General features: G+C 53.1%; 1 long non-coding RNA gene across 1 annotated transcript; it reads left to right on the forward strand.

Moving 5' to 3' along the window:
* The first annotated feature begins 2008 nt into the window (after positions 1-2008).
* Positions 2009-3459, forward strand: LOC122895843. The gene is made up of 4 exons (XR_006382321.1): positions 2009-2048; positions 2729-2831; positions 2972-3060; positions 3293-3459. It is a non-coding gene; the product is annotated as an uncharacterized LOC122895843 (long non-coding RNA).
* The last annotated feature ends 8801 nt before the right edge of the window (positions 3460-12260 follow it).

Genomic DNA, 12260 nt, shown 5'->3' on the forward strand with positions numbered 1-12260 from the left:
CATGGTACAGGCTTCAGAGCTCATTCTGCGCCTGTTTGCACCTGTGGCCTCAAGTCCCGGAATCTTCCCTTTCCTTCCAGCGTACCCTCTACCAACTTCTACCTCAGAATAGCATACAGGACCGCTGAGAACAAGCCTTTGAAAATCCAAGTGCCCATATCAGAGAGGATTCCATGGATTTGGGCAGCCAGTCCCTCCCACCTTCCAGCCAAATGAAAACCCACAAGAACTTCCCCATGTGCCCCCTTCCAGTGGGACTCCCCAACCTTACGAAGAAGACATGCACAGCCTCCCCCCTACCCATGCCATGCTCAGCCTGAACATCTCTGATCAAGCTCTGCCATCTGATCAGAACGTGTGGAGACCTCCTGGGGACAGGGATCCTCAGCAATTGTCAGGAGACAATGAGCCACATAGATGTGGATATCAAAAATGATGCCACTCTGGGGCGCCTGGGTGGCTCAGCAGGTTAAAGCCTCTGCCTTTGGCTTGGGTCCTGATCTCAGGGTCCTGGGATAGAGCCCCGTATTAGGCTCTTTGCCCAGCAGGGAGCCTGTTTCTCTCTCTCTAACTGACTGCCTCTCTGCCTACTTGTGGTCTTTCTCTGTCAAATAAATAAATGGGATCTTTAAAAAAAAAAAAAAATGATGCCACTCTGACTCAAATTCACCCCCTGCCTACCCCACCCAGAAGCAGCAGACCCAAGGGGGAGGGCAAAAAGTCGGCAGAGCAGGCTGGGTGCCCCCCCTGGGTGCCCAAGCACAGGCAAACGCCCACACTCCTGGAACAGCTTGTCCTCCCTCATGACCTCTAGGGGCTGAGGGCTACTTCCAGGAAGGGTTTTCCTGTCAGCTTTCAGGCAAGCAGACCCCAAAAAATCTCAGAGAAACTTCATGGTTATGAACCTCCCCCATTTAACTTGTAATCAGTGCAAGGGGGGAGCTTGGCTTCCCCTCCGCAGTCGGGCGGGGCGGAGAGTTGGGGGGAGTATCTGCCATCACCATTTTAGGAGAAACTGAGCCTCAGGACTGTGAAAAAGCCGAGATGGACAAGCAGCTCTCCCTGGGTTTTAAGCCTCAGTTTCCCCACCTAAAAAGAGCTTTAAACTCATTCCTCCAGTTGTCATGGGGGCGATGAAGGCTGGGGGGGAAAAGGAGTGGGGGCGCGGTGAGGGGAAGGCAAGGGCAGTGTAGAGGGTACTGGGGGAACACCGCTGGGGCGTGCCAACACCTTTTCTCATTAACAGAAACACCGGATAAAACTGAGCGATTACTCTGCTCCGGGAACCACGCAAAGTGCCTCACGGGGTGCCCAGGGACGGGGACGTTCATTATCCCCGTTTTGCAGACCTTGAAATTGAGGTTCCGGGAGGTGAAGCGACTCGCCTCGGGGCTCGCCGCCAGGAGAGCAGGCGCTGGGAACCCGCGCTCCTCCCGCTCCGCGGCGCAAAGCTGGGCGGCGAGACTCTCACAAAGACCGCCAAGTCTCCTTTCTGTTTCTTCCGGCCGAAGCTAGGGTCCATTTGTCAACTCGAATTCTCCGCGCGGCGGGGGGAGCGAGGCCGGCTGAGCCGGGCCGGGAGAGAGCCTCGGCCGCCCCTCCCCGCGCGCCCCCTCCCCGCGCATCCCCTTCCGGCGCCCCTCCCGACCGCGCGCGCGCGCGTCCCCTTCCTCGCGCGCCCCTCCCGGTGCGGTCCGCTGCCCGCGCGCCCCCTCCCCGCGCGTGTCCCCTTCCCGGCTCGCCCCCTCCTCTCGCCTTCTCCCCGCGCGCCCTTCCCCGTGCGGTCCGCTCCCCACGCGTCCCCCTCCCGCGCGCGTTCCCTTCCCCGCGCGCCCCTCCCCGCACGCCCCTCCTCGCACGCCACCTCTCCTCCCCTTCTCCCCGCGCGAGCCCAAACCTCACCTCGCGTACTTCGTCTTCTGGAAATCCAGGAGCCGGGGAGCGAACATCGCGGCGGTTCCATCAGCACCCAGCCCGAGGCTCCGACAACCGGCGCGAGGAGGGCGCGCGGGAGGCAGGGAGGGAGGCGCGGGGCGCGGGAGCAGCAGGTAGGCGGGCGCGGGGCGGGGGCCGGCCGGGGGGCGCGCGGAGCCCGAGCTGGAGCCGAGCCGAGCCCGAGCCCGAGACGCCGACGCCAAATCCCTAGCAGATGGGGCGGGGGCGGAGCCGGCGGGGGGGCTCCGGGCCAATCGCCTTAGTCCCCTCGGCCGCGGCCCCCTCCCGGAGCCCCGCAGACCCCTCCCGCCCTGGCTGGCTGGGGGAGGAGGAGGGGCGATACGGAGGGATGGGGGCTTCCCCTTGGAGCCCCTTCCCTCCCTCTCCGGGTGTGCCCTCCCCCGGTAGTTTCCAGAGCGAGGTCACGGCCTGCTAGACGGAGCCCCGCTGTCCTCGGCCGGGACTGGGCTGGAAAGGGAGCGGACACTGCTGGCGCGCCAGGCGTCCAGGCCCCCGGCGTGGCTGGCGGGGGGAGTGGACTTGTAGCTCGCGCTTCCCACAAGGCCAGCTCCTGCTGCTTCCGAGCGCCTGCGAGGCGCGACGGCCCAGGGGATCCGCCCGGGAATGGCCGCAGTCTCTGGCGGAACCACTCCACTCCCAGAGACTGTGACTCTAGGAACCCTCACGACCCCCAGACAGGGGCACGCGCATTTTAATGTCGGATCGCAGCGTACCCACGATCTGCCCACTCACCCACCCCCCATCTTCTACTAAATCCAGCTCTCTCCTTTAGGAGACCTTGGTTCGGGTTACAGGCTGTGGGAAACCACCAACAGGAGCGGATGACACTTTTGGGGACTGAAGGAAACAGAAGAACCTTCACCATGGAAAGACAGGTGTCTAAACTGAAAGGCAGGCACCTCCTTCCCCTGTCCTCTCTCTTCCCTTAGGTTGCCAAACCCAAGCTCCCTGTGATTTTAAATAACAAGACTTTCTTTGAGATCCTAGTACCCATTCAGGAAATAATCCCACCCAGGGCAAAGCCACCCTATGGAATTCATTTCTGCACTCCCAAATGCTGGGCACAGAGACACCCAGGATTAGTGTGGACAAGAAGAATTGCGGGTACAGGCATTCACAGGCTGCGCGGAGAGGGAGGGCTGGAGACAGGGACCAGAAAAGGGGTCTGGGGATGTTTAGGAGGTCAAATGGATTAAAAGTGAAGGGTGACCCCTGGGCTTCTGGCTGGCCCTGCTGGGTGAGTACTGATGACATTTGTGGGTGTGGAGAGAGGGGGAGGAGACCAAGGGAGGAGCAGCAGGGAGTTGAGGGAAGATGTGATTTGGGTTTTGGCCAGGTGGACTTGAGGTCAAGGTTCCAGGTGAACTGGAAGGTTCCTCAGAGCAAGCTGCAGGTTTTGAACTTCCATCTGGACCTCCCAGAGCGGCGACCTCCAGCATGAAAGCCACCACCCTCCTGCGTCTGGTTATTTCTACGTTAAATAAAATGAAATGCAATTTGAAATGCAGCTCTTGGGTCACACAAGCCACATTTCAAGTACTCACTCACGAGCTACATGTGATCAGTGGCTGGCGTGTGGGACCATTCCCAACACCGCAGAAAGTCCTAGGGGGCAGCGTGGTTCTAGAAGATCAGGGAGTCAGCCAGCCGGCGACGAGCAGCTGTTGGAAATGAAACAGAAAAGACATTCCGTCCAGAGGACTCGGTGCCAGGAGAGAATAAGTCACGTTCAGGAAACTTGTTTCAGTTGTCTCTTTACATTTTGGGAGAGGCTCATGGGTACAGGGACCAACACCTCCTGTCCTCTCAATGGAGGAGGGAAAGAGACTGAGAGGGACCGGGGACCCTCCCAAGGTCACACAGCCAGAGGACCTGCCCAGGATCTGAGCTCTGAACCTGCATTTCATGGCTTCTTCCCTGACCTTAACCTCCCTCACCATTGTTGTGACCCCCCCCAACACCTTATTGTCAGCCCCACTGGGACACACCTGTCCTTAGGTGCCAGGCATACCTCCTCTTCTGCCCTCAACTTCAATTCCAAAAAGGTCCCTGCTGACTTTATAGAAGTGAAAGCCCCCAGGGGTCTGACCTCCCTGTGGCCCCCTCTTCCCCGGGGAGTCCAGGGCAGGCCCGGGGCATCGATCATCATTGAGCACAGCCATCCAGAAGCTGAGGGAAGCCACAGGTGTGGGATCAGAGCTCCGCAGGCTGCTGGCCCGCCTGCCTCCTCCCGGCCCCAGCCTGTGGTCGACCTTCCCCAGGTCTTGGCAGTGGGCTCAGTGGGGCCCCAGAGGAGACTCCCTGAAGGGAAATACAAACCTCAAACTGAATTTTCTTTTTCTCAAAGAGCAAAAAAAAAGTTGAATAAGAAATGTTACTATTTTTACTGCTGGGATCCAGTTGTTATGGCAACTGAGGGCCTGACTCCCGCGGGGAAGTCAGGGTTAGACTGTGCATGAAGGAGACGGGATGGGTGCCAGGGGTGGTAGCAGCCACCGGACAGGCCTTGGGCTCCTGACCCTGGAGCCCTCCGGGATCCCCGCTGCCCCACTCCTACCTCCCCGGCTCTGTCCTTTCCCCCCATGGCAGAAGTTCACCTGTGCCCATGTCACTGTGGCCAGCCGTCTGGTGCAAGCCTACCTCCTGCTCACTGTGTGGGTTTGGGCTCCCCCAGCCTTGTCGCCGGGCCTGTCCATCACCACTCCTGAGAGGGGGTGCATGTCCCCTTGTCTCCAGATGCAAACTGCAGCCCTTCCCACAGTGACCGCTCACGGTCACCTAAGAGATCGGACCCACAACCAGGTGGCCAAAACCCACCCCATCTTTCCTGGGACTCTGGGGCTCCTTCTCTGACCCCCGACCCAGAAGGCCACCCCACGCCACCCCCTCGGCCAGGCCAGTCGCGGCTGGGAGCTCTGAAGGTGGCCTTCCCAGGATCCGTCACCTGCCTCTGCCACCAGCTAGCTGTGTGCGCTCGAGGCTCAGTTTCCCCACTTGTGAAGTAGAAATAACAGCACCTTCCTTGCAGGATTACTGAAGGAACAAAGGCAGCCCAGGCCCAGTGTCATCACTGTTATTACCCCTCTAGTCCCCTCTGTAACTCTACAAGGTAGGAGTGCCCTTCCTAATTTGCAGGTGAGGGGCTGTGCTCAAGCAGACACAGACCTACATCTGTCTGTCCCTGAAATGCCCTGCACTGTTGAATGGCACTGATTAAGTACCTACTGCCTTCCTGGCTCTTTGGAGGGGCAGAGTGGCAAACGGGGTGGGAGAGAAAGCCGCGCCCCCCCCCCAGCAACCACCCATGCTTTTCACCCCTTCCCTGGATGGAGCATTGACCACACCTCCAGTCTCCTCCCATGAGGCCACCCTCTGCCATCTGTCCCCAGGATCCGATGACCCCTTCTGACCTGACCTGATTCTCCTCCTCCCTCCTGGTGACTTCCATCCTCAATCAGCAGATCCCACATGAGCATCTACTATATGCTTAGCAACAAAGTCCCCATTGTCCCCGTTGTCTCGGCCTCACCAGCCATAGACCCTCCCTACCAGAGCAACTTTCTGAAACACAAGTCTGATTAAGTCCCTCTCCCTAAAATCCTTCAGTGGCCCCCTTCCCTTCAGGATGGAGTTAGGATAAAACAGCCTTGCCCAGCCCCCATACCCAGCAAATGAATCCAAACAGACTCCCAGAATGTGTACAGCTTTCTCATGCTCTGTGACTACGCAGATGCTGTTCCACCTGGAAGGCCCTTCCCTCTCAGTTTGGCTAGCAGGTCTCTAGTTATTCTTCCAGATCCAGTTCAAAGGTCACTTTTGCCAGAGGTTTTAAGGAAATGGGCTTTCCTTCTCTTTGTGCCACCTTCGAACAAGCCCCAGGGCCCCACAGTATTATCCTGTCAAAGCCCACCAGCGAAAGACTTCAGGGAGGTTTACTGACTGGTTGCAAGAAGTCAGAGGGCATGAGAAGGTTGCAAGAAGTCAGAGGGCAGGAGAACCATGGTCTCCTCCAGGAAGGGTCAGGAGAGACTCAGGGCAGAATTTGTACTTGCCTTAGGTGCTTGGGGAAGTTCAAGGAAGTGGGGTTGTACTTTTTACTGGATACTATTAGGAAGCAGGACCGATTTTTGGTGGCGTATCTTCTTCTCTAAAAGGGGGACAGAGCAAGGGGAGGGTGGGGCTGTGATGGACAAATCCGTGAAAGTCATTTGCGTTAGCCAGGAGAGTATGGCTTTTTGGTATTTTTGTGCTTTGCACGGGGACCTTAATTTCTGTGGCTAGACACGTTTTTGAGCTGGTTTTGGTCTCTGTCTCACTATACCAAGGTCACAGAGTGACGATGTCTGCAATGGGTGGACAGCTCCTGGCTGGCTGGGACTCCCTTTCCTCTCTCAGCCCTCTGCCGTGAGGTCAGCTTCCTGCCCAGCTTCTTCTAACCTGTGGGGACCACGGCTACGGACAGGACTGGGTTCAAGGTAAACACCCACCCCCGGTGGGTAGACGATGAGTGGACAGTAGGCAGCTTGTCCCACGTTAACTTTTCTCTGGCGTTGGCTTTGCCACCAGCCAGCCACATCTTCCTGGTGTGCAAAATAAGAAGAAGAATGATAATCACAAAGCCAGACAGGTGCTTTGCCTGTATCCGTCTCTTTTTCTGTCTCTGGACAACTGCCCCAGGTCGGTTCTGCAGCGGAGGGGCGCTGTGGGAACACTTTCTCACTGACTTTGGCCCAGGGGTGCTCACCTGCCAGCGTTTCCTGGGAAGCTTGCCACAGTCCTGATGCCTCGGGCCCCCTCTCAGAGCCCCTGGCCAGTTGGTTGGGGAGCCACTGAGTACCTGTGTGGTTCTACAGATAATCTGGGTGAAGTCCAGACAGGGTCTAGAGTGTAAGTCTGTCCTTGGTCTCCCTGCCCCCCAGAGGTGAGGGTCCCCATCCCAGATCTCACTGTCCACGCTCTTCTCCAAACACTACCCACCAGACTGCTATCTACGTGACCGAAGACCATAGGGGTCAATGTCAAAGTGTAGTGCACTCTGCGGAAACGCCGGAAACATTTTTAAATCCTCCATCAGCCCCTTGCACCTCTAATGATATGACTGCAAACACTGAAAGCTGACATCCACACTGAAGCAGTCCTCAGCTACAAACTTGCAAATGTTACTCCTTTCAAGCTTCTCTCCAGTTTCTGACTGCTCTTGGTCGGTTCAGATGGGATCTGATGCGGGGAACAAAGGCAAAAGATCAAAAAATTAAATTTCCTTCCGACTTACAGCCCATTGACAAGTCCCTGGGACGGGCAGAGTGACCTTCCTCTAGAAACTGCCTCCATGTTAATCTTTGCTAAGGTCAAAAGGCAATCTTAGCTTAACATTATCCTGACCTCCGGGATCCTGTAATTCTCCTTTAACACGCAAAAAAAATCCTTTGGAAACTTCCTTTATCTCTACATCCTCCCCCAAGATTTTTCTTAGCAATCATCCTCCAAGCATGTGGACCACTGATATGCATCTGAAGGGTCTCATGACTAGGGTTTTACTAGACAGGAATAAATATCCTTTTCCTAACAACAGCTAGCCCCTCAAGGTCCTGGAAACCTTGCTTCCAAATTCCTAAGAGACTTACGCTCTCCCTAACCTCCTCTCCACTTGAAAGTATATAATGGGCACGGCTCTTTCTACCCAGGGGTCCCGTCCCCGTGCTTTAATTAAACCACTTTTTTGCACCAAAGACATCTCGAGAATTCTTTCTTGACCATTTGCTCCCAAACCCCAACACTTCCTACATCAGTATCTATATCTATATTTTATCTATAATCCATCTCTATGTACATGTATGTGTAATTTATACACGTATGTCTGTATACATACACACACTCACATATAATTTATATATATACTTGTAAATATCAGATTTTATAATATATATTCAGATTTTATTTGATACAGGTTGTTAAATAACAAATATTCAATCTAGTAAAGCTATAATTGGTTTTACTAATCAATTCATGAATATTGGGCAGCATCCCATCCAGCAGGCAGAGGGAAACTCCACTGCAAGAAAGGAAAGGTTTTTCAAGAGACAGAGAGAACGGAAAAGGGACACTATACGCAAAGAATGCGTGATTTTAGACAAGTTTGCCCTCCTATGGGGAACAGGAAAGTGTCTATCTGTCAATTTCCTAGTGCCAACCAGGAAATTCCAGGTTAATGGGTTCAAGATTACCTTTGCGGGGTGGGGGAGGGGCGGCGGGAAGGGTAGAGGGAGAAAACTACAGTTAGATTAGGTATTAAGTCCAGGTTTCCTGATGTGAGGCTCTTAACACAAATGACTCCATTTAGGGCCGATAGCTTTCTTTTTAACCATGTCTGTCTAACTGCTGCAGAGCTTGTCTGATCAGGATCCCCTGACCTCTGTCATCGCTCAGAACTGGGACTCTGACTATCCATTCTTTGTTTAGCCTACTGTGTGCTGGACTCTGAGCCTGAAGGAGCAGGGTTTGTCCTGGTCACTGATCAGCTCAGCTGGGGAAGCCACTGTGACCGGGGCAGGGGAGACTTTCCTCTCTTCCAGCTTTGCGGGCCTGGAACCAGCTTCAGATCTTTGCAGGAAGGCAAAGGAGCAGCTCCCAGAAAACAGCTTGTTCCAGCTAGGGTTCCTGGGAACTGGGCTCTGAGAGGAGATTAGGCAATGAGATTGATCAAGGGATTATTCTTGGGGCGGACAGCAGGGGCAAGGTGGTGGTGGGGGGGCGCTTCCTATCCACCAATCACTGGGTACAGCTGCAGGAAAGGGGCACAAGGTGGGCACAGCAATCCCTTAAGGAGTCTGACAGCCTGGAGGGTACCTCCTCTTTTCTAGCAAGTGCCTCATCGGACCCTCTTTGAACTGTCCCAGCCACCCACCACCTCCAGATGAATGCCCTTCTGCTTCTGCTCTACTCCAGCCTTAGCCAGGAATCCAAATCCCGAGCTTCTAAACCAGCAGAGATGAGAGCAGGAAGTGAACTGGGGAAGGGAGGGTGTGGGGGCCAGATCCTGGGGCATCTGGTCTCTGCATTCTAGACACCCCTCATCTCAGCACACTATCCAAATCCTGGAGGAGGAAAGGAACTTGGAAGTTACCTCTGCATTTGCCAAATACCCAGGGCACCATTCAAAGGACATTAGACCCAGAGACACGTCCACACGTCCCTCCACTGAGTTGGGGGCCTCAGATTTAAAGCAAAAACAACCAGGCAGGTAAGATCAGTAATGATAACCTGATTTGTCATGAGAAGAATGTACACCAAACATCTTGCTGGCGGAGGAGGTGACTTCCCCCTCAACACAACATTATCCTCTGGCTTTTTATTTAAAAAATTTCCCTGGGGGGCGCCTGGGTGGCTCAGTGGATTAAGCTGCTGCCTTCGGCTCAGGTCATGATCTCAGGATCCTGGGATCAAGTCCCGCGTCGGGCTCTTTGCTCAGCAGTGAGCCTGCTTCCCTCTCTCTCTCTCTCTCTGCCTGCCTCTCTGTCTACTTATAATCTCTCTCTCTGTCAAATAAATAAATAAAATCTTTAAAAAATTAAAAATTAAAAAAATTAAAAAAAATTTTTCCTGGGACCCCAGGAGGAAAATATCATTTTCAAAATATTCATAAAAACTGGTGTGATGTGGTAAGTAGGTTTTAAAAACTTCGTTTTGGTTTTATACGTATAAGAAACACAAAACTTAATTGAATGTTTAAAGAGAAAACCATAGGACCAAAATGGCGTCACTTCGGTTAAGGCCCTAAGTCAGCCAAGACTTGAGCCCATCCAACTGCAGTTTCAAACGACCCAGAAACATAACCTTTAATAGGTCAATAAGCGAGTTCCCCAGTCAGCTCTAAGAAATCTATGAATAGACCCCATCCATTCCCCTTAGAAGGGTGATCTTGCCTAAAACAATGGATTCTTTGCTATAACAATCTTCTCTATTTTTTAGAAAGAATTTATTTATTTATTTGAGAGAGAGTGAGAGTGTGTGTGCGCACAAGCAGGGGAGGGGGTAGAGGGGGAGGCAGCTTCCCTGCTGAGCAGGGAGCATGATTTGGGGCTCCATCCCAGGATTCTGGGATCATGACTGGAGCCAAAGACAGACACTTAACAACTGAGCCACCAGCCATCCCTGTATAGCAATTTTTTAAAAAGATTTTATTGATTTATTTGACAGACAGAGATCACAAGTAGGCAGAGAGGCAGGCAGAGAGAGAGAGAGAGGGAAGCAGACTCCCTGCTGAGCAGAGAGCCCAATACGGGGCTTGATCCCAGGACCCTGAGATCATGACCTAGGCCAAAGGCGGAGGCTTAACCCACTGAGCCACCCAGGCGCCCCCCCGTACAGTAATTTTTTTAAAAGTCTGTATCTTTGTACCTGTCATGCGTATATATGCAGAAGAGATAAAGTTCAAGTGTGTGGTGCTCCCAGGCCCAGTTTTGCTATAATTAATAATTATAAGCTTTAATTAACATCAGTCACAGAAATGTTCACTGTTTGAATTTCCGGGAGCTGACTGCCTGCTCTGGCTTTCAGCCCTTCTCTCTCCAGGGTCTCTCTAATATGTCCCAGCCCTCATCCATCCCTGTCCAGTCTGCCCTACTCTCCTACTTCCTGATTACTGGACACCCCAATCCCAGCCCCAACAAGAGGATTCAAAGCATAGGATCCAGCCTGTAGAGAATCCCCTCGGGTCCACTGTCTGGGCCTTGCTGGCCTCTGGTGGCCAGAAGCAGAATTATCACATTATCGCACATTAAAAATGACAAGCCTGGGAGCTGGCTCAATCTGGAAGTGTCGGGCTGAGAATAGGCCTACTCACCCACCAACCCGCCCTGAGGATATAATCAGAGTAACCTTCTCAGCAATACGTGTCAATTTCTAAAATGCACAGACCTTTGTCCCATTGACCCCCGCTCTGGGAATCACAGATAATATCTTCTTCCCAAAATGTTATTTCCTCTAGTTCTAAGTCAAAGAGAACAAGAGGAACATTCTCCATTATCCTGGTGTTAAGTGAAACCCACAGGAAAGTAATCAGCCAAATCCAGAATGCGGGGATCCAGGATGGGGAGCTCTCCTGCTCCAGCAGGGAAGACTGACTTCATGCAGAAGCCAGAGTTGAAAACTCCAAACCTAGAGAGAAATCTGGGAGATTCCCACAGCCCTCCTGGGATTCCGGACAGCTCTGGGAGCCAGGAAGAATGCACCACTCCAGAACATTCAGAGCGGCTGTAAACGGGGTAAACTTGAAGGCATTCTCCATGCTGTATGCAGCTGCGTCAAAACAGGTGGAAATCTCATTGGCACGAGGAGCTTACCAGAAGTTCACACATGCATTTACAGAGCAGTTAGCTCCTGCTTCTCAATAGTGCCTCCTAGCAAGCCAGGGTTTCAAATGATATTCCAGTCAACCTGGCCTTAGGGAAGACGGTGCCCAGGGCTACACCCTCTCGGGATAGAGCAGAGAAAGAACACTGAGCTACGAATTTCTGGCTGAATATGGCAGAAACAAGTAAATTCTCTGAATTACAAGAGCAGCGTCTATCCCATACATGCAACAAGAATGGCAGAAATCTAATTGGCCAAGGGGCTTATGCACAAGCTTGGACTCATCAGTGGCTCCTGCTGCACCAGGGATGCCCCTAGGTAGGCATGTTAAGGGGCAAAAAGAAGAGGAAAAAATCAGAGATTGCTCAGGGTGGGACTCGGGGATGCGATTCTCAGAATCAGTCCGGCCAAGCCACTGACCAAATAAACAAATTCCAAATGGAATCATCCTGTAGAGGCAGAAATGCTTTTGGCAAAATCCAACCACGTTTCACAATGAAACTCAACCAACTCGGAATAATAGAAATAAAGGAGGAAACTTCATCCACACGATGAACTAGCAGACTCTTGGATCAAATAAAGACACGCTTTGAAAATGGAGCTCTTTGGGGTGCCTAAGTGGCTCAGTGGGTTAAGCCTCTGCCTTCGGCTCAGGTCATGATCTCAGGGTCCTGGGATCGAGTATTGCATGGGGCTCTCTGCTCAACAGAGAGCTTGCTTCCCCCTCTCTCTCTGCCTGCCTCTCTGCCTCCTTGTGATTTCTCTCTGTGTGCGTCAAATAAGTAAATAAAATCTTTCAAAAAAGAAAAGAAAAGAAAATGGAGCTCCTGGGCAAAAACTGTACCAGAATGGTGACCATTTTCTGGGGATGGGATTTCTGGGGAGCTCCAGGCCCTTTCCGCCCCTTCCAGTGACGGCTAGACTGCTTGTTTTTACACCTGTCACCATCGCAA

The sequence above is a fragment of the Neovison vison genome, chromosome 14 (assembly GCF_020171115.1).
Source record: "Neovison vison isolate M4711 chromosome 14, ASM_NN_V1, whole genome shotgun sequence".
Lineage (NCBI taxonomy): Eukaryota > Metazoa > Chordata > Mammalia > Carnivora > Mustelidae > Neogale > Neogale vison.